The sequence below is a fragment of the Myotis myotis genome, unplaced genomic scaffold (genome assembly GCF_014108235.1).
Source record: "Myotis myotis isolate mMyoMyo1 unplaced genomic scaffold, mMyoMyo1.p scaffold_m19_p_16, whole genome shotgun sequence".
NCBI lineage: Eukaryota > Metazoa > Chordata > Mammalia > Chiroptera > Vespertilionidae > Myotis > Myotis myotis.
The window spans coordinates 19,139,555-19,161,857 of NW_023416320.1; the positions used below are offsets into that span (position 1 = coordinate 19,139,555).

Genomic DNA, 22,303 nt, shown 5'->3' on the forward strand with positions numbered 1-22,303 from the left:
GCACTGGCCTTCAGACTGAAGAGTACCAGGTTCCATTCCGGTCAAGGGCATGCACCTTGGTTGCAGGCTCCATCCTTGGCCCTAACCCATGCAGGAGGCAACCAATCGATGTGTTTCTCTCACGTCGATATTTCTCTCTGTCTTTCCCTCTTTCTTCCATTCTCTCTAAAAAACAATGGAGAAATATTCTTTGGTAAGGATTGAAAAAAAAGGCAGGGGGGGGGGGCACTTTCTAAAACAATCAATGGAAAAATATCCAAATATCCTTGGGTGAGGATTAACAAAAAATAAAAATAAAAAACAAAAATAATAAACAAAAATTATTTACCAAGAAGCTGCTAGATGTGGGAGATATAGCAGTGTTCGTAAACACTTACTTTTGTTGGAGAAAGAGATATTAAGGTTTAAATTACACATTTAATAATATAATTAAAATTGTATTAAGTACTGTGAGAAGTAGGTACTGGGAACTAAGAGGATATAGGATACTTAACTGATTAATAGACTATTGCTCTTTTAGGGCCTAGCTCATGTTTTTCACAGAAAAAAATTATAGATAAGAATATGTAACAGAAATGCCAGCTTCCATTTATTAGCAATATTTCATAATTCTACTTAATATTAAAATAATTTCAATATTAAAGCCTCCACATAGAAAATATTACATCAGGTTTTTTATTATAATCAATTAAAAAATGCTGCTCTAATTTTTAATTTTTAAAAAATTTTATTGGGGTGACATTGGTTAATACAATTATATAGGTTTTGGGTATACATCATCTGTATGTTGTATTGGGTGTTCACCACCCAAAGTCATCTCCTTACATCAGCATTTATCCCTTCTTTACCCTCTTCTACCTCTCCCCACCCCTTTTCCCTCTACTAATCCTAGTCTAATTTTTAAAAGGTTGAGAACTGACTTGCTCTTTTATATTTAATTCATTTTACATTTATTACATTAAATCTGGCTTAGCTTAGTCTCTTTTTAAACTCTTCAGTCTCCTTAAAAAGCTATGGGTTTTCTTTCTCTATTCACATGAGCCAGGGAGCATCAACTTGGTACATTCTAAAATAAGAATTTGGGGTGACTTAAATTGTGAATTTTCAGCAAAAAAAAAATGATAACAAGTATGGGAGGATTTCCATTTCCAGTAGGCTGATGGCGGATGAATTAGCAATCTGAAACTTTACTGAACGAACACAGGGTAGGTGGTGTGGGCACACTTTTTGAAAGAGAAAAATAAAAAGGTCACAAGAAAGTGTAAACAACCAATACACAATAAAAACAAGCAAACAAGGTGATAGACCGAAAAAACATTAAGTTGTACTGGTTGGCATTGTTTTTTTGTTTGTTTGTTTGTTTAGATTTAGGAAGACGCAAAATTTACTGTGCTATTCTAAAACAGTCTACAATCACCACCTTTATAAACAGAATTTCAATATTAGTATTTTCTGTGTGCCCTCTCTGAACCAGTCTCCTAGAAAGTGCAGTGGGCTTAATACTCAATTCACAAAGTCACTTGTGAACAAATGGAATCTTTTATTTGTATATAATTCAAAACGAGTATCTCTGAGTCCTCATTTTTCTGGCCAAGCAGCGTAACATTTTTAAAATCACAACAAATAACTCAGTATTTTCTGGACATTCCTATCTCTTTTTAGAGTTTTGCCACAATTGTACGCATTGGTGAGAAATGGCAGGGGGAGTGTTGGAGTTTTAATGTGGTCCCCAGTCAATCTTTCACTTGCAAAATAACCCTGAGGCTGTCATTATCCCTGTGGGCACCCCCCTTTCAAGTCACCTCGGTTTCATCTATTTCCTTTACATTTATTTGATGCAGAAATCATTTGAGAAGCTATGTATGGATTTTTCTCTCTGGAATATAGGCTAACATCACCCTGTGCCATCTGAAACAGACTTCTTTCTCTCGCCTTCTCTCAGCCGGGGGTAATCCCTTACTGTTCGCAATATAAGTTGCCGATCAGATGTATTCAACTCGAGGAAAGCAGCAGCAGTGTTTTAATCTTGCTAAAATTCACCCTTGATATACACTCATAACTGCATGTATTGAATAACTCAGTACCGCTTGAGTTGGGGAAAGGTGAGGAAGCAGTAAAATGTTAAGTTCTAGATGTACTAACCTATCCTATATTTTTTCTAATGTTAAACATATCTTGAGAATATAAAATTATTAGTTGGTGGGTTTTGCTGTCAAGAGAATTACAGTCCAGCAGAAGTTGTGTATTTGAAGAAGTAAACACAGTAACGTATTACTTTACTAAAATTATACATGGGGCTGGTCTATAATAGGAAAGACATATTTTAGGCTGTAAAACTTTATCTTAGGAAATAAAATCAGAAGATGCAAATGAATCCTAAGATGCATGTGCATAATACAGAGTGACTGGGGCTCCTTAGAAAGCTCAGTACATTTGAGATCATAAGAATAAGAGAATATGAATTAAATGGGGTGGATTTTTTGTCTATAAATATCAGATAATAAATATCAAAGGAATAGAAGAAGAAGATATTGGGCACAGAGTTGATGTTGTAATTAATGTGCCATTCTCTTCTCTACGGTATTCTAACTATGAAGAGGTGTCTTTCACCTCATCAAACTTCTCTACTGACATCCTTTCAAAACTTTATGCCCACTGCTACTAAAAGAATCTGTTGCTTTGTAAGATTTTTTAAAGAATGTTTTCTTATTTATGATGGTTTCCCTTATCACATGAGCTACACATTTTATTGGCTAATCCAAGTGTTTGATTTTTGAAAATCAGAATTTCTAGTAGAATTCTTAACACATCAATAGGTTTATTAATAACAAATGTTAGAAGAATTTCTATTGCACCAGGAATGTTTATTTCCAATTCCTATGTAGTTAGAAATTGGGCTCAGAAAGAGACATGCTTCTCCAAAAGTAGGCAGAGAAAATCAAACAAGAGCTCCTTCCTTTCTTTCTTCCTTCTTGCCTTTTCTTCTGTTTTATTTTATTTTGTTTTATTCTTTATTCATATATTTCATTGAGCAGAGAATCCAGCTAGGCTACTTAGACTAAGTAGACTAAGGAAACAAATTATAGAGGCAAAAGAAGGCCCTTGGAGCTTAGGGGAAGAAAGCAAAGGGTATGTGCCTAAGAGTGGGGGAGTGGGGACAAGAGAGAGAGAGAGAGAGAGAGAGAGAGAGAGAGAGAGAGAGAGAGAGAGAGAGAGAGAGAGAGACTGTGGAGAATCCAATGTTATTTTTGTAGTCCTACCCAGAATCAGAATATAAGATTGTATTTTTCTTATAGTACATCTTAAAAATTATGAATATTAGGCAACTTTGTGAGAGGAGAAAAAAAAGTGTGTGTGTTTTTTTTTCAATGAATTTTAAACAAAAAATATAGTGATTAGAAATACAAGAATACAATTTTTCACATTTTTAAACATTTTAAAGCCAGAGGCTGAAATACAAGTACCGGACCTCTCATAAGATAAAGATTTCTCACATGTTTTCTAGCCTTATTTTTTTCATCAATCACAGTTCAGATGAAGAAAAGGAACTCAACCTCCTGAAGCTTTATGACTCATCTATCACTAATTTAACATCAGAGCAATCACTCACTCTGTTTCATAGGCTACGCCAAGGAGAGGTTTTACTAAAGCATGTCTTTTAATCAGTGAACGTGAGGTGAGGGCCTTCCAGAGTTAGAAGTGAGTGCAGAGATTAAATATCACATGATCTCACTAATTTGTGGAATATAATGAGCAACATAAACTGATGAACTAAAATAGATCCAGAGACATAGAAGCATCGAACAGACCGTCAAGCCTCTGAGAGAAGGGAGGGTGGGAGGTGGGGGGGGGGGGGACGGTAAGAGATCAACCAAAGGACTTGTATCCATGCATAGAAGCATAACCAAAGGACACAGTCACTAGGGGGATGGGGACATGTGCTGGGGGGGCGGGGCGGGGGCAGCCAGCGAGAGGTCAATGGCAGAAAAAGGAGACATATGTAATACTTTCAACAATAAGTAATTTAAATTAAAAAAAGAAGTGAATGCAGAGGAAAAGAATATGTAATTTTCAGATTCATGATTCTTCAGAGCCATGAAAGAATAACCTATTCATTACAATGTATTTTTTTCAAATTTAGCTTCCTGTGGTTCTTATTGGACAGTGTACATCTTTGCAAATCTTAGACACTTATTTTATTCTTATCCCAAGAAACTAGAAACACCAATCAGAAAGGACATATGCACCCCTATGTTCATAGCAGCACAATTTACAATAGTTAAGATTTGGAAACAGCCTAAGTGCCCATCAGCAGATGAGTGGATTAAAAAACTGTGGTACATCTACACAATGGAATACTACTCTGTGGTAAAAAAGAAGGAATTCTTACCATTTGCAACAGCATGGATGGAACTGGAGAGCATTATGCTGAGTGAAATAAGCCAGTCAGAGAAAGATAAATATCACATGATCTCATTCATTTGTGGAATATAACGAACAACACAAACTGATGAACAAAAACAGATCCAGAGACAGAGAAGCATCGATCAGACCATCAAACCTCAGAGGGAAGGTAGGGGAGGGTGGGGGTAAGGTGGAGAGATCAACCAAAGGACTTGTATGCATGCATATAAGCATAACCAATGGACACAGACACTAGGGGGGTGAGGGCATGAGTGTGGGGGTGGGGTGGGGCAGTGGGGGGATAAGAACACATATGTAATACCTTAATCAATAAAGAAAGAAAAAAAAACAAATTGTTTTCATGTATGTGATTCATTAAAGGTTTAATATTTTAGGATAATTTTTCCCCCAAAATATTCTTAGTGCTTAATTTGATTTAAGGAAAGTTTTTCATTGTTTGGATAAACATTGAAAAGTGAGAGAACTATCTTGAATGAAGAGAGTCCATGCTAATGTGAGAATTTGTACAATGTCTTTGAGATCAGAGATAGGGGGAAGTACAGATTTATGGAAGAAATGTCTTTCCTAGTTCTGGCTTATGCCACTAGCACTATACTCACTGTAATCTAAATCAATTGACTATTATAATGAGTCCAACCCATTATCCATCTTATATTCCCTATTTATTCTCTTTAGCTTTCAAGAGACAACTTGTTTTAAATCTCTTCCACTATGCCTCATCTTCTATTGCTCCTTTAATTCTATTCATCTATAATGATATAGCTACTGTTTTATTGTTTTACCTCTTCCAACAGCTGAGTGGAGCCCAAAGGCTCTGAAGTCACACTAATGTAAATTCAAATACAGACGTGAACCACATCATTAACCTTGATAAAATTTAGCTTCCTCATCTGGGAAAGGTGGATATAAATAGCTACCTCAAGCATTGTTGGAAGGCTGAAAAGTGAAATAAATATTTCTTAATGGAGTGTTCACATGTATGTTTTACTTCATCATGGATTTATGTGACACATTATTTGCAATGAAGGAGCTAAGGTTCGGTTAGACTGACTACTGTTGTAGAGCTGGGATAAAGCCTGGATCATTTACATCAAGTTTAATGTTCTATTACCATGATGCTTTATCACAAGTGGTAATGCTTTTTTTAAACCAGAATTAATGTATAATATAGAAGTATTTGAATGTACAGAAAATGCTACAAAAATCCCATTTGCCCTAAATTCCTTGCTCAGCAACTACATAAAGCATGTTGATATACATCCTTGGAGAATCTTCTGTATACTTACTTAAAAAAAAAAACTCTATAAAATTAAATAGCTTGCCCTTTAATATTTTCATCATTTATATGTTAAAAATGTGTTCTTCCATGATATATTAGATACATTCCTACAAAATCAATCTTATTGCAGCCACAGCAATCTATAATATGAATACAAAATATTTCAAAGGCCAGTATTACTCCATTTCTTTTTTCTTAAAGAGGTGCTATGGTCAACATCCTTGTAACTATCAATTACAAATTCCTTAAGATAAATTCCAGGGAAGAGTTCATGGGTAAAGGCACAGGGCACGCTGATTTTAAGGCTTATTTTTTAAATTACACATGAGAAGGACTGCACTATAAGAAGTTTAAAATACTTTTCACAATTTGATTAAAGTATTGGAACTTCAAAATTTCATGAATAAATTCTAGAATTTCTTTTCCCCCTGAAATGCAACACCCACACTGGAATAAAAATGGAATTTTATTTCACTTTATTTTATTTTTGGCATAGCCAAATGTAATTATCTCTTACCTCACCCCTCTGCTCAAAAGATTATCCCGAGAAATGCACGTTTAGGTAACTTTTTCTCTAACATAAGATGAGCTTTCAATCCTTTTTTATTTCACAGTTTTTAAACCATAAGGATTTTTTTGGGTTTTGCTAGTGAGAGGATGAGTTGCCTATAAATTTTTCCCCATAAAGAGACATTATATCATAATTTTAATCCTTCTCAAGCATAATTTCCTTTTCCCATTTTTGTCATAATACTAAAAATAAAGGTAATGGGAGAATTAGTGTCTTATAGGGAAAACGATTTTCAGTCATCAGTGGCCAAACATTTTTATATGTTCTGTTAACCAACAGATTCTGTTTGCTAAGCGGTTTGTGTAGCAGAGTATCTAATATTTAAGAAAGTGTTCAGCTTTCTTGGATATTCATCTGAATATAAATGTGTCTGCAACTAATCCCTTGCATTTTCCCTCAAACCTTCTCATCATCAATGTTCAGCCTCTCAGAATCTCCATTTATCCAACAGCCAAAGCAAAAATCTTGTGACATACTTAAATTATAATTCTTTTGTAACCCTTATCCAATCCATCAGCAAATCCCGTTAGAATTGGCTTTGAAATACATTCTGAATCTGACTCTTACCACCAGTCCATATGCAACTGTCTCCTACCTGGACTGCAGCCATGGCCTGCTATCCAGCCTCCCTGTGGAGTCTGGTCCCCTCTAGGGACCAGTCCTTCACCAAAATGACACATTTCGAACTTCAAACAGATCCTGTCATCCCCTAATCAAACCGTCAGTGGTTTCTCCTGCAGTTTAGAATAAAATCCAGAATGCTTCTATGGCAACAAATCTCCATATAATCCTTGGTTTCATCAATCCTAAAATGTGGAAAATAATAGGATTTACATTCTAAGTCTACTGTGAGGATTGCCTACTGTGAGGAAAAGCTCAGTGCACGGGAAGTCCTTCATAATTTATAGATAATACTTCAATCTATTCTTTATAAAACATATAGTAGGTAGTGATTCAGTGATTCTCTTATCAAGGAAAAAAAATAAATGCCCTAAACTTCAATTTATATGTTAAAACTGTGATTTAATATGGGAACTCAGCTTTCTAAAGTGGTTTCTTTTTTAGTATTTTATGCATAATCTTTTAAAATGTATTTTATTGTTGAGAGTGTTATAGATGTCCCCCCTCTACCCCTGCGGCCCCCTTCCACCCGTCCTCTCACAGGCTTTCCCCTATTGCACACACGCTTATAAATTCTTTGGTTAATCTTTTCCAGCCCTCCTTCTGACCTCCCCACCGAGATCTGTCAGTCTGTTTCATGTTTCCATGTCTGTGGTCCTGTTCTGTTAGTCAATTTATTTTGTTCCTTAGATTCTACATATAAGTGAGATCATGTGATATTTGCCTTTCTCTGACGGGCTTATTTTGCATAGCATAACATTCTCCAGGTCCATCCATGTGGTCTCAAAAGCTAAGAGATCCTTCTTTTTTTATAGCTGCAGAGTGTTCCATTGTGTACTAGTAAATGTACCACTGCTTTTTATCCACTCATCTACTAGTGAGCACTTTGGCTGTTTCCAGATCTTAGCTATTATAAATAATGCTGCTATGAATACTCTAGGGGTGCATACATTCTTTCTGATTAGTGTTTCAGGATTCTTAGGATATATTCCTAGAAATAGGATCACTAGGTCAAATGAAAGCTCCATTTTTAATTTTTTGAGGAACCGCTATACTGTTTTCCATAGTGGCTGCACCAGTCTCCTTTCCCACCAGCACCTGTCATATGTTGATTTTTTTAAATCAAAAGCTGCAACACATAAAGAGTATAAGATAATGGGCTTCAGAATCAAGAGACCAAAGTTGAAATTCTGGCTCTGATTTTTACTAAGTGGCCGTGAGCAATTTATTTGATCTTCTTGGGACCTTCAATGCTTTTACCTCTAGCCCATCTCTAAAATTGAATACTACTACCTAGATTTATTTTAAATATTAAATGTGATTATATGTGTAACTACTTAGCTATGCTTGTTTATTGTTGTTGTTAATCCTCACCCAAGGGTATTTTTCCATTGACTTTGAGAGAGAGTGGAAAGGAGACAGAGAGAGAAACATTGACATGAGAGAAACACATGGATTGGTTGCCTCCCTCACGGAGATGGAGCCTACAAATGAGGTACATGTCCTTAACCAGAATCAAACTGAAGACTCTTCAGTCCATGGGCTGACACTCTTTTCCACTGAGGCAATCCAGCTAGGGCTAGCTATATTTTTAAATGATATTTTACAATCTCAAGTAAAAGCATAATTTCTCTTAGTTTTTGTCACATTATCTTTATAAATTGGTGAAAGTGTTCATAATGGAGAACAACACTTCAAGCCATCTACATAGCCCTAGGAACAAAACCCTGTATCCCAGAATACCTGATAGGATGTTGTGACAGTCTTTGCAATGACCTTTATCTAGGTCATAATTAACATAGTGTATGGTGTCTGTCATATAATGAGAATGTCCTTTGAAATGAGACTACTGAACAGTAAATAGGTGAGAAAACCATACGATGTTTATGGCTGTAGTCATGTAACAATTCGGGGCAGAAGAAAGATACTGAGATAACTTTGGTATGGCTAACATGATTCAGAGGCCTTAAAAACATAAAATGATATTAAAACAAGAGAAATGTGTATTATTTACACAAATTGAATAAGCAGTTGACCTGTTACTCTTTTTAATGTAGATGCTATATAGGACATAAAGGATTAATTTTTACATTTTATTTATTTATTCTGAATTCTATAAAATATAAAGCTCTAAAACTGATATCAAGAAAAGGTGATCTAAACAAAAGGATAATTATATAACAGCAATTTTTAAAAACAATAGCATCATAAACTTAATGCTGAATAATAGTTCTTCTTATTAAAAACCTAAATCTGTATACTACTTAAGACTATCCAACATGTATTTGTATATATAACCACATTTTAGTCTTGAGACAATCCTATGATGTTAATAAACATTTTTTTGCTTAGGATGAAATTATATACTTTATAGTAATTTATTTATATAAAATCCTTTTATATATTATGTTATTAATATTATAAAAACTGCCATTTGACAAACGCACACATTGGGAATCAAAACATTCTAAGGGACTTGACCAAGAATTCACAACTTTAATAAATAAAGAGTGAAACCCAGATCTTCTGACATCAACTCTAACCTGCATTTCATTATGTTCAGCTTCTTCCATAGTTCCAAAGATTACCTGATATAAAACAATGTGAACATCCAACTTGTTCTCTTTCAATTTTTAGTTATAGCCTCAAAGACCAACAAAAATAAAACAGGTAAAATGTACTTCACATTTCAAAGATGGATGCCAGGTCAGCTATAAAATGCTTGCAGCCCTGACTGCTTTGGCTCAGTGGATAGAGCATCGGCCTACGGACTGAAGGGTCCCGGGTTCGATTCTGGTCAAGGGCATGTACCTTGGTTGTGGGCACATCCCCAGTAGAGGGTGTGCAGGAGGCAGCTGATGGATGTTTCTCTCTCATCGATGTTTCTAACTCTCTAGCCCTCTCTCTTCCTCTCTGTAAAAAATCAATAAAATATATTCAAAAAATTAAAAAATAAAAATAAAATCCTTGCAAAGGAGGCTTCCAAAAATCAAGATTTTTGACTTTTAAATCAGTACCCACTTATTCAAGGACCTTTCAATGTTTCTGCTTGACCTCTGCCATTGCAGTGGAATGAATATTTCTACACTAGTCTACTAATCCTTGGAGAAAGATAAAATATAGCAGAAACAGTGAACAGATAAATGAGTGAGTCGAGTCAAGCTCAACAAAATCCTGTTGACATCAGCTGATAGCTACAGACACATGAGAAATACATGTTTATTACTGTTCTAGAGGCCCGGTGCATGAAAATTCATGCACTGGAGGTGGGGGTCCCTCAGCCTGACCTGCCCCCTCTCACAGTCTGGGAGCCCTCAGGGGCGGGAGGCAACCAGAGATCAGGGGAAGGCAACCCCCCATCACACCTGTGCTGCTGCCACTGCTGGCAGCACAAGCCTTAGCCTGCCCTGGTTACCTGAGCCTCGGGCGGCCCTGGGCACCTGGGGGGCTGAGGGTACTGGGCGCTGCCATCTTTGAGGGTGTGGCAGTCAATTAGCATATTCCCTCTTTATTAGATAGGATGCCACTGACTTTTGGAATTGACACAGCAAAAACAAATTGATACAATAGTTATCTATTATTTAATTCTTATGACATATGAGCAGTAACTCAATATTTTTCTCTACCAATAAATAAAGCATACTCTAAGGCAATTGAGTGAAATTGAAGTAATTATAAATATATGTATAAAAATTCTCTTATTGATTAAAAAGACATTTATACATTTTGGTTCTTAATAATTATTAATGGTAAAATAATTGTGACATCCTGAAAATTAAATCACTCTTTTAATGTCAATAATTAATAAAAAGAACACTCAGAATCACAATTTTACATATTTTGACGTGGGGAGGGGATATTTTTTGCCCTATTTTCTAAAATACTGCCCATTTTATGTTTTGCTTTTTATTTTATTGTTCATAGAATTGATACTTAGTTTCATACACTCTAGGAATATCTTTCAATCAATTTTCTTTCAATACTATTATCTGCTATACAATTTCATGTAAAAAGCAAGACATAAAATTTTGGAGAAGATTGGATCTTTTATAAAGAGCTGTAATTACTCAATTAAAATGACTAATATTGTAATGCTGTTAACAGATACTTAAAATCATTTCCTATATATTCCAACACTCTTTATTTAATGTCAATCTCTTTTGTGTGGAAAAAATATAGAAAAGTTTGGATGATTTTTCCTTTCTCACCTAAGTGGCAAGAGACATGTCCCATTTCTGAATTAAGTATGGCACTGATAACCCCTAAAATCTCCTTACCTATCTACCAACATACCTTGTGCACTATTACTTAGTGGTAATGGAATTTCAGAACTTACAAAGCAGTTCTGTAAAAACTACTTTAGTAACCAATATAGAAGAAGTACATGTATTCCTTTGAATTACAAGACCCTAAATAATAAGATCAGAGATAAATGTAGCAATCTCCATTTATTGCAGGATTGGGAACTGAAGTGTTGAATTGATACACACTCTTAGAAGATGTTTTTCTCTATTAATGATATTTCAATTTCCTCTAAGAGACTCAATTCTAGTTACTGCACAGAATTTGTGTATCTCTGGAGACCTCTTTCAAATTTAGGATTTTGTCACTCTCAATAGGTGAGAAATAGAGGCAAGTTTTAAAAGGACTGATTCATTACTTTAGGATCTGCCCTACCATGCCACTATTGCACCTGAAAATATATGTATTTATTTCCTTCTGAAAGGAGTTAATATGAAATTTTGTAAGAGCATCATGTGTCATATTGTAAAACATGAAGAGATTTCGTATAACTGGTTATACAGTATGGTTTGCCTATAGAAAGCGCAATTTAAATTACATTAAGAATATTGAGATCTTTTAAGATGTTAATAGTTTAGATTAATTCACTACTAATACAATACTTTAACACCTGCATGAAGTATATTTTACATTTTTTTGGAATATATTAATTATGTATTTTGGAACCAAATACATTCTTTATTCCTGAATAGATGAATTATATACCAAAATTTTAATTATTCTCTTAAAAATCCCTTTTCATACATACCGCAAATAAAAATTTAAAATTTAAAAAAGAGTATTTGTTTCTAGTGTCATTGTTTTGATTATCAAAACTTGTTTAAAATTCAAGGGTCATAAATTTGGAGATGATAATATATGTCATCCTTTAACTCTGGTTCAGAATTAGCTGAAAGATTTTAACTGGAGTTTTCTCTCTCTTTCTCTCTCCTCTCTCTCTCTCTCTCTTTCTCTCTCTTTCTCTCTCTCCCTCTCTCTCCCTCCCTCTCTCTCCCTCTCTCTCCTTCCCTCCCTCTCTCTCTCTCTCTCTCACACACACACATACACACACACACACACACACACACACACACACACACACACTAAGGTGCTTTGTCCAATTCCAGGATACACCTTTTCTATTGTAGTTATTATGGATTTATATAGTTAACATGACAGTCATCCTGCAGAATACAGTAATATGCTTTGAAGAAAGGGAGCTTTATTCACAAATGCACAGAGATTCTTTTGGGCTAGTGGAGGGACATTTCTAATCTATGATTTGGTAGAAAGAAGTTGCCGTTGCGCCTCTTTCATTTTACTCTTATACTCAGGCAAAATTATTAATCATGTTAAAGTAATTTACATATATGAACTGATTTATATGAATATGATAAATCATCATTTTATTTATCAATATTCACTTTCATTCTCATTCAGTAAAAATTTACCATTGCTGACCCTACAATAAGTGCTGGGAAAATAATGCTGAACAAAACAGAGAAGACCTTGCCCTCATGAGATTTAGAACTTTCATTATCAAAGGAAAAGAAAAGTAAAAAGTTTAAAAAATATATATCTATCTAATAGTGAGGCATGCTATGGAGAAAAATAAATCAAGGCAAATATAACAAGTTGTGCTGGGCATGGGGAGAGATACAGAATACCCTTTAGGGAAGGCCTTGCCAATAAGGTAACATATGGACGTGACCTGGAGGAAGTGAGGAAGGAAATTGGGCATTAGGATACCTGAAAAGGGAACACTGACGGCAGAGAAAGCTGTAAACGCCAATCCCCTTGGTCAGAAGTGAGCTTGGTGGCTCCAGAACCTTCAAGAGGGCCAGCAATAGAAGAGCGTAAGAGTAGTCGGAAGTAGAAGTCAGAAGGATCAGAAGGTATCGAAACTTGAAAGCCACTGGAAAGACTGTCTCCTATAAACAAATATAATAAAGATAGTGAATGGGTATGGTTTCAGAGACTGACCTTTCAGAAAAAATATTCTCTAAGTTACAGAGCAAAGGTTTAAGTTGGGTTGATGAATTTCATTTAAAATCTTTCAGACTGGTTCCTGACAAGGTGCCAATCTCTCGCTCCACCCCAAAATTTCTTTTCCCAGAAACTTTTTCTTGAATATTAAATAATTAATTAAAATTCATCATAATGTTCTTGGATGAAACAGAGAATTGAAAAAGAGAGAACATGAGCAGTATGCAGAAAGGAGGAAAGGGCATGAAGCTGAGACCATGAAACCATTGGTTATCTTCCTTCATTATTGTATCACACACTCTATGGTACATAACAAACTTAGATAAGTATTTTTTTTTTCAGCAAATACCCAGAGACACTTATTCTACTAGCAACAAACAAATGGTCATGTTGTAAACTAAGATAGAGAAGAGCCATCCATTCTGCTGAGTTACCACCTAACACTGCTGACCTCTAAAAGGCATGCTAGGTCTATCATATTTTACTTCAGATATGAACAACAAGGTGCTAATACAATGCTACAACTTATAATCACCTCTTCTAATGACAAGATATAAGTCCTAGTATTAACTTTCACCTCTTATACAAACTTTACATTGTAGTTTCTACCATCTCTCTTAAGATTGGGGGTGTTCAGTTAGGTGACAAATGAAGGCGACATGAAGCGATGTTACTGTTTACCTACATTAGGCTCTCATACCATTTCAGGGCCTCCCTTGCAAGCAAGGGAACTCTTAGCACACATGTACTCTCTGGCCCTTCAGCATGCTCCAGTCACTGCAACACTGCAGTGAAGTGAATGTGTTTTAATGGCTGAGGAACTACTTGTAACTTCCAATTCTCAATGGTGAAGATGCAAGACACATTTGGTATTTATTCTCAGCGATCCACAGAAATAATTATTTTCTTATTTTATCTCACCTCTATAAACTTATAAATCCTCTACATCCTTTTTGGTTGATTCTGAAAAACTGTTGATTTTCTTTGTTCTCTGTTCTACAGTCTATCCATCTTGTTTTCACTGAACCTTAACTCTATCAATGATTCTCCATTGTTCTTTTATTTTCCTGTATCTTTTATATTATATTCTTCTCAGCCTATAAATATGCTAATATCTCTCCCCCCAACAAAAGATTTAAAAAAATTTAAAGAGTCTGACTATTGATAAATATCACTGTTTCATGACTACTGTATTTGTCATTAGTTTTTAGTCTAAAAGATAGACATTCTCTGTCTCCACTTTCCTTTTGACCCCTACTTATCTGGTAAATTTCTCTGGCAATAAACTCCAAGATGCTAAACTCAATGGATAGTTTTTATTATCTTTTTCTGTCTTTAAACATTTTTAACATAATTAAGTTTCTGCTATATATAGGATCTATACAAGTCTAACCATTGTGTTTAAAAACAAAACAAAACAAAAAAATACCTAATCATTTCTTCCTGAAATTCCTCACATCTTGATATCACATAAAAACATTTCCTTAAGTTGCCTACTATTTTCTGAACATCCTCAAACCTGTTAGTGGAAATTCCTTTCTCCTCTTTTTCCTTAAAAATTAGCATTCCACCTGGCTCTGTAAAATGTCACTGCTTCTCTGACTTTCTAGATATGCTATCCAGAGAACCTCATCCACTTTCATAATTTTAATACTTTATTATGACATTCTCCCTGATTTATCTTTAAAGCTGACTTACTTTGTGGTTTTAGACATAATCCAGTAGACATCTTTATTTTAATAAAGAGAAAGATGAGGAGAAGATTAAATAGAAAGAAAAAAGAAGAAAAATAGATGAGCTTTATTAACATATGTAGCTTTAATGTATACTATAACATTCATATTCATATTTAATCCTCACAAAACCTTAGATTCAAGTAGAAATATTATTGTGTCAATCTCACATATGATGAAACTAAGGTTTAGAGATATTAATAATATTCCTACAGTCCCATACCCAAAAATAGATCAAAGAATTAGAACTCACCTATGCATACAATCTAAGCCAGTATTCCATGCAATAGTTGCTTCTAGGAGTATTTCATACTTAACATGTCCAAACCATTTTTTTACCTTTTATTTCTGTATTATTTCTTCCTGTATATGTTAATTGTAATTAAGACATTTGCATCTACTCAAGCCATAAAACTTGGCATTATTTTAGTTCTATGATGACCAGCCCCTGTCAATCTGGCCCATTTTAGCTCCTACTGCTCCTTAAAATGTATTTCAAGCTGCAATAATATAGAACAGCTTATATTTCCTCAGTGTTGCCATGGGATTTTATTTCTCTGTGACCTTGCCCATTTTGTGTCCTCTACTACAATGCACTCCATTCCATTGTTTTTCAAATTTAAGTAGAGCTGGTATAGAATATTATGTTTCTATATTAGTTTCAATTGTACAATGTAGTTATTTGACAGATTTTACCATGTGATCACCGCACTAATTCTACTAATCATCTGTCACTGCATAACCTTATAAAAATATTATTAACTATATTCCCCTTCATCTTTTTCAGCCATTCCTCCTTCCTCTTCCCTTCTGGTATCCATCTCTTTGGTCTCTTTCTATGAGTCTGTTTTTGTTTTGTTTTGTTGGTTGGTATGCTTTGTTTTTTTAAGATTCCACCAATAAGTGAAACTTTACAGTATTTGTCTTTTTCTGTCAGACATATTTTACTAAGCATAAAACCCTTTAAGTCTATCCATGTTGTCACAAATGGCAAGATTTTATTCTTTTTTTATTGTTGCATAATAGTCCATTGTGTGTGTCTATACATATACACACATATATATCACGTCTTCTTTATCTATTCATCAGCTCATTTTTTTTAAATCTAATCCCCACCTATCCCATATGTAGCTTCCTGAAACCAAAGCCACCACAACTCCAAGAAGTACCAGAAGACTCTTAGAGTGTGTTTGTTTAGAGATGACAACAAACTTCTAGTAGAGGCATAAAGTATAATTACATATAATTAAGAAACATGGCATTTTTTCCTAAACTACACAAATTCTTATAAACTTTAACATTTGAGCAAATGTCCCTCTTAGTGCTCCCTGAATCCTCCGTCACATAAATGATTAGTTGCTTAACCCAACTATAATTTCTAGCCTCTTTCTTCCTTTCTGCCAGAAAAATCCACATCACATTTACTGTGCTCAAATTCCAAACATTTACAGGTGCAGTGCAGCCTCTTCTGCTACAGAGGGGCCATGGGCATGTGACCCAGGCTTAGCCAACAGGACCTGACAGGAACTCTGCTAAGGGTGACTGAGAAAGTGTTTACTCCGCAGTAAAACAAAAGAGAAAGATAAGGAAGACCTGTTTCTTGACATGCTCCCTATATTCGTGTTCTAGCACTGCCATAACTAAACATCACACACCAAGTAGCTTAAACAGAAACTTACGTTCTTACTGCCCTGGAAGCTGAAGTCCAGGATCGAGGTTCTAGCAAGGTTGACTCCTTTGGAGGTCTCTCTCTTTGGCTCCCAGAAGGCCTCCATCTTCCTACCTCTTTACTTAAATATGCCTTTATTCCCCCAGTGTCTGTGTGTTTAAATTTCATCTTCTTATATGGACACCAGTCAGATTGGACTAGGGCCCACTCTCATGGCCTCATGTGAACTCAGACACCACTTCCTAGGGCCTATCTCCAAATACACTCACATTCTGAAGTACTAGGGGTTAGGGCAGCCGTGGGCAAACTACAGCCCGCGGGCCGAAATGAATAAAACTAAAAAAAAAAAAAAAAAAAAAAGACCATACCCTTTTATGTAATGATGTTTACTTTGAATTTATATTAGTTCACACAAACACTCCATCCATGCTTTTGTTCCGGCCCTCCTCCGGTCCAGTTTAAGAACCCATTGTGGCCCTCGAGTCAAAAAGTTTGCCCATCCCTGGGTTAGGGCTTTAGCATACAAAGGGGAGGGGTACAATTTAGCCCATAACACTCCCCAACAATTGCTATCTTGGATGTTGCCATGGAATGTACTATTTTTATGGTGACTGGCTCCTGAGGAGAAAGACAGAAAATCCCAGAAAAGGCAGCTAACAACCCTATTGTCTCTTATCTGCTATATTAACCAGCCTCAGAAAGCCTCTACCTCCACCCTCTTTTAGGTTAACAAGTGCACTGACACTTTAAAGTGATTTTAGGTTAATATATTCCAACTTGCACGCTAGAATATTTAATTGATATACTAATATAGCACTTCTGTAATATAATAATCAATGAAACTGATTTTTAACTCAAAAGTAATATTGCATTTATCATCATTTTTCTGCTACCCATTACAATGCCTAATACTTAATAAACATTTATTCAACTGAATGAACTCCATGCTTCTACACCTGGAATCATACATTAAATTCCCTCTCCTGACCCTTGATCTCTCTGGAAAAGTCTTCATAAAGTCACTTTTTCTTGTACCCACTAGAAAAAAAATTATCTTTTATATTCTTTTTCTCCAACTCTGCTGGTATCTCTAAGTCTTTCCACATTTTGCTTCCTACTTATTTGCATCTCTCAGCAGTCATGAATCAGTAGTGACTTTATATTTTAAGGAATAACATATATTAGTTATGACTTTATTATATAAAATATATGATCCAGTTGATAGTTGGTAGTTGATATATACTTTTTGGTTCATTCAAAAGTTCAAGGTTGGAAATAATAATTTCCTGGATTCAGGAAGCACCTCTAGTGCATTCATCTGTGTTCTGAAGCAGGCTCAGTTCTCCCTCATTTAACTAAATGTGACTTGCCCAATAATTTTTATCAGATGAAATGCTATATTCACTTTAATATTAAATTTTATGGCCTTTAAATCAGAGAAAAAGTTGTACTGATTCTTGGAAATATGCAATGCATTGTGACATGACAATAATCTATAATTTGAGCCTTCAATTTTGAAATATTCTCCAGTTTTTAAAAAGACATACAGAAATATGGGTAGCTTCATAAAATGCATACTACTACTGCTTACTCCTTTATTTAACTTCACAGGAAAAAAATCTTTCAGTTTGACATATGTTTCATGCTTCTCTGATCCATTACTATGGGACATCAGGACTCCCTGGGTATTCACAGAAGCTCTGAAGTGATGTATATTTCTGGTGAAACTATGCCTTTCACTACTACTTCTTGACAGTTGTGGTAATCACTCTTCTCAGTTGTCCACAGCCAAAGACAAAGCCAACTCAGGCCATTCCCTGATACTTTAGATCAGCAGTTTTCAACTGGTGTGCCATAAGAATTTTTAAGACGTGCAGTAATACCTGACTATTGTCAAATAAAACAACAACAACAACAGAAAAAATAACAATGGCTGTCGGTGTGAATGAATCAAAATTATACATATTATTTTTGTCAGATTGGACAAAAATATATTTTTGGGTGTGCTGAAGAATTGTAGTGATTAGTTTATATGTGCCATGAGATGACAATGGTTGAAAATTGCTGCTTTTGATAAAGAAGATTGCTTAATCTTTTTGCTCTATTATTTGAAAACTACAATTTTCCCTTTGGGAAGGCTTGGGGGTTGGTGTTAGAGGAGGGAATGGAAAAGACACCATCTCCAATTGACCTGAAAGCTGGACCCAGGGCATGAGAGGCTCCTCACGCCCGCCTCCTCCTTGTAATGTATGTTCTGGCCAATGTTCCCACAGTGGGAACTGTCCCAAGGAGGCTGCCTTGAGAGAGTAAGATGTGGAGACCATCTGGATGGTATAAGGGACCGAAACCAGTTAAGGATTCTATATAAACTTCTAAAATTCTGGAGGGTCCATTTGAAGATCTACTCATTTTGTGAGTATGTAAGTTCCCTTGCAAACGCATTGCCTTCCAATCTGGAGTGTTTTTGCCTCTTTCTTCAGTCTCTCATTGCCTTCCTCTCTATGCACGAGGGCCAGTTTGTGAACCAACAGTTTGATTCAAAAGGAGTAAGAGAATGTGTCAAGTTGACTCCATGTAAAATACAAGGGTCTTATCTATATTTATTGTCATGGTAAAATAAAACTATTAGCATTAATTTTTTTCAGTGGGTTGCCAATTTGCACATGGTGCCACATTAGTCAGTTAGAGCACAGGTTCCAGATGATTGCTATTTTCTAGACGTACAAGAGTCCAAGATAACAACCAGAGAGTTAGTAAAACTACCTTGAATACGCAAACAAAAAGGAGCTATGTGAGTTGGTGGAAAGGAATTAACATTTCTCTTTTAATTAGTTCTTAGGTCAACAGAAATATGAAAATCACTGTATTAAAAGCATACCTTCAGAACACTTTAAATAACTTTTAAAAGAATTCTTAAAATGCTGATTTGGTGATAGCTAATATTTTCTAGAGTAATCACAGCTATTTCCAAATGATATATTTTGTAAGGTTCTCCATAGGACTATGTTTTTAGATTCCGTATGTATGTGATGTTTATTGTATTTATGTTCCTATTGCTTACTTCATATAACTAAGCAGTAGGATCAATTTTTCTTATAAAGTAAAATATCATCCTTAATATGGAGTTTTTAAAAACTTATTTCCCTGGGTTGAACTATAGAGATAATATGTATGATGTTCTCCATAAAATATTTTACCTATTTTTAGTTAGGTTCCCAGGCATACAGGGTTGGCAGAACTGTTAAGTAGAAGGAAAAATACCCAGTTGAAAGATGGAGCTAACATACAATTTATCTTTACACAACAATCATTTCAATGGGGAAAATAAAGGATTTGGGCTCTAAATGCGGGAAAGTGAACAATGCCTTTCCAAGGAGCTGGGTTCCTGTACTTTCGGAAGTCAAGAAAAAATAAATGGTGGAGATTACAGCCAGTGGCATCCGGAGGATGATATATGGTATTGTTGAAAATAAGCTTCTGTAAAGGATTTTTTGTGGAGTGACACCATAATTTTATAGTCACTGGGCAATTGTGAAGTGTCTTACATAGACCTTCAGATGGTAAAAAATATATTTGTAATTTAAAATAAAAATTCAGAAAGGATATCATGTTTTTTAAAATGTCTCTCATTCATGAAAATGCTGGTCACTGCCTGATCCTGGAGGACGCGCAGTTCTTAGTTCCTGGAGTCTAGAGACTTCTAAAGATATCTACTGACCCTACTTGTTTGCTTTGACAAAGCAATCTGCAGTACCAAAACTAACGGCAGCCTTGTGGCATTTTTTGAAAGTACAATAAATAACAGATTATAGAGAATACATAACAATAAATAACAGACATAGAGAACATGTCATTTAAAAGAAGAGGGATGATTCAGGGCAAGAAAGAAGATAGAACACAGTGACATAGCAGGTACATTTTCCACACTGAGCATCTGTGAAGCTGCAGAAAAATTATGGGGAAAGGAGAGGATGAAAGCGGATTCTGAACTTGGGTCATTTATTGGATGTACTAATAAATATAGAAAATCAAGCAGCCAAATGGCTATAGATTGGAAATGAATACATCCTGTTTGGAAGGTTTGCTAAATTCGAACCATCTTATTTCCCTCACATTCACCATTTCCCTTTAATGTCATATCTACCCAAGCCCCCAAAGTTTTACTGAAAGCCACCCAGATCTTATGAAATTTTAAAAGTGCTGAGGTTGTCCTATTGTTTTCTTAAAGGGAAATACACACTGTTTAATTTGTTTTCTCATGAGACTTTTGAACTATAATAGACATAATATTTAAATGCCTAACATTTAGACTATGTATACAAGTAAATACTTGGGCTACAGTTTTTGATCAGACATGTGTCTATTGTTAAATATATTGAGCAAGTATACTTAGAGTGAAAGGAGATTCACTGCACTTTTTAGTCAGGTAAGCAAGATGTGCTTTTCAATAAAGTATGTGGCTTTAGGAGACACAATCATGAAAACAGATGCAAAAGGAAGTACTCAAATCTACCTGAGATTAACAGAATGCACACTTGAAATCTACACAGTAGCCCAATAGAAGCCAGACCATCCAGATTATCATCAGATCCAAGATATTACAATATTCTCAATTTCTCTCTCAGGAATATTGTGTACATGAAAATACATACATGTAATTATATTTTCCATTTTTGAAAAATCACTTTTTTTCTATATCCCTTTCTAGCTGCTATCTCATTTCTCTTTTTACATCAAAGGTAATGGAAAAGTTATCCAAATAACATCTACTTGTTGACTGCTCCCCAATTTTTATCTCCATCCTAGGCTTTTTATTTCAATTCCAGTCTTGTATATCCAAATGCCTACCTAGCATCTCCGATTGGATAACAAATGCATTAAAAACTTAACATGTGGAAAAACAACACACCTAACCTTCCATCCAAAATTCATTTTTCCCTCTAAATCTCCCTCAGTTTAGTCAATGGCAGCTGTATCTTCCAGGTGCTCAAGCCTCGGTCAGTCATTCCTGACTCCTCTCTTCCTCACACTTTGTCAAATCCAACAGAAAGACTCCAGGAGTACAATTTTAAAATGCACATGTTGTCTCAGCATGTATTATCATCCGTATTTCTACCACCCTGTACTGTACAGTACCATCAAATGACCTGCATTATTGAAATAATTCCCCCTCTTTTACTATTGCAGCAGCCAAAGCGATCCTTTTATGATCCTTCACATCGTGGCACTCTTTGGTTGGAATATAGATGCCAATCTCCTACTATTGTATAGGAGGCTATAAGATCCGGACTTGTTACCCCTCTAACTTCTTTTACTATTCTACATCACTCACTACATCCTAGGCACACTGGCTAGCTTTTTCTTGACTACATATATCATGTATATTAGAGCTTTTTCTTTAATGCGTAAGTCATGATTGAGGCCTCTGCTCTGACAGGTCCTTCTACATAAAAAAGTTCCTCTATTCATGTTCACATGCCTTGCATCTTCACCTGTCTCATCTCCAGTTTGGTCTTATTGACCACATTACGCAAAATAGCACCTCCTATCATTTCTAGCCCCTCACATAATCCTTACTGCCTAATTTTTCTCCATTATATTTACCACTATTTGATATAATCTATAGGTCATTTACCTTTCAATTATTTGTCTCCACCACTAGAATAAGCATATGGATTTGAAACTGTTTTATTCATTATTTATCCTCAGCACATGGAACAATGCCTGACACCTAATAA

General features: G+C 35.3%; 1 pseudogene; it reads right to left on the bottom strand.

The window, feature by feature from the left end:
* Nucleotides 1-16,671, bottom strand: part of LOC118670784 — a 115,953-nt pseudogene extending 99,282 nt beyond the window's left edge.
* Nucleotides 16,672-22,303: the final 5,632 nt, after the last annotated feature.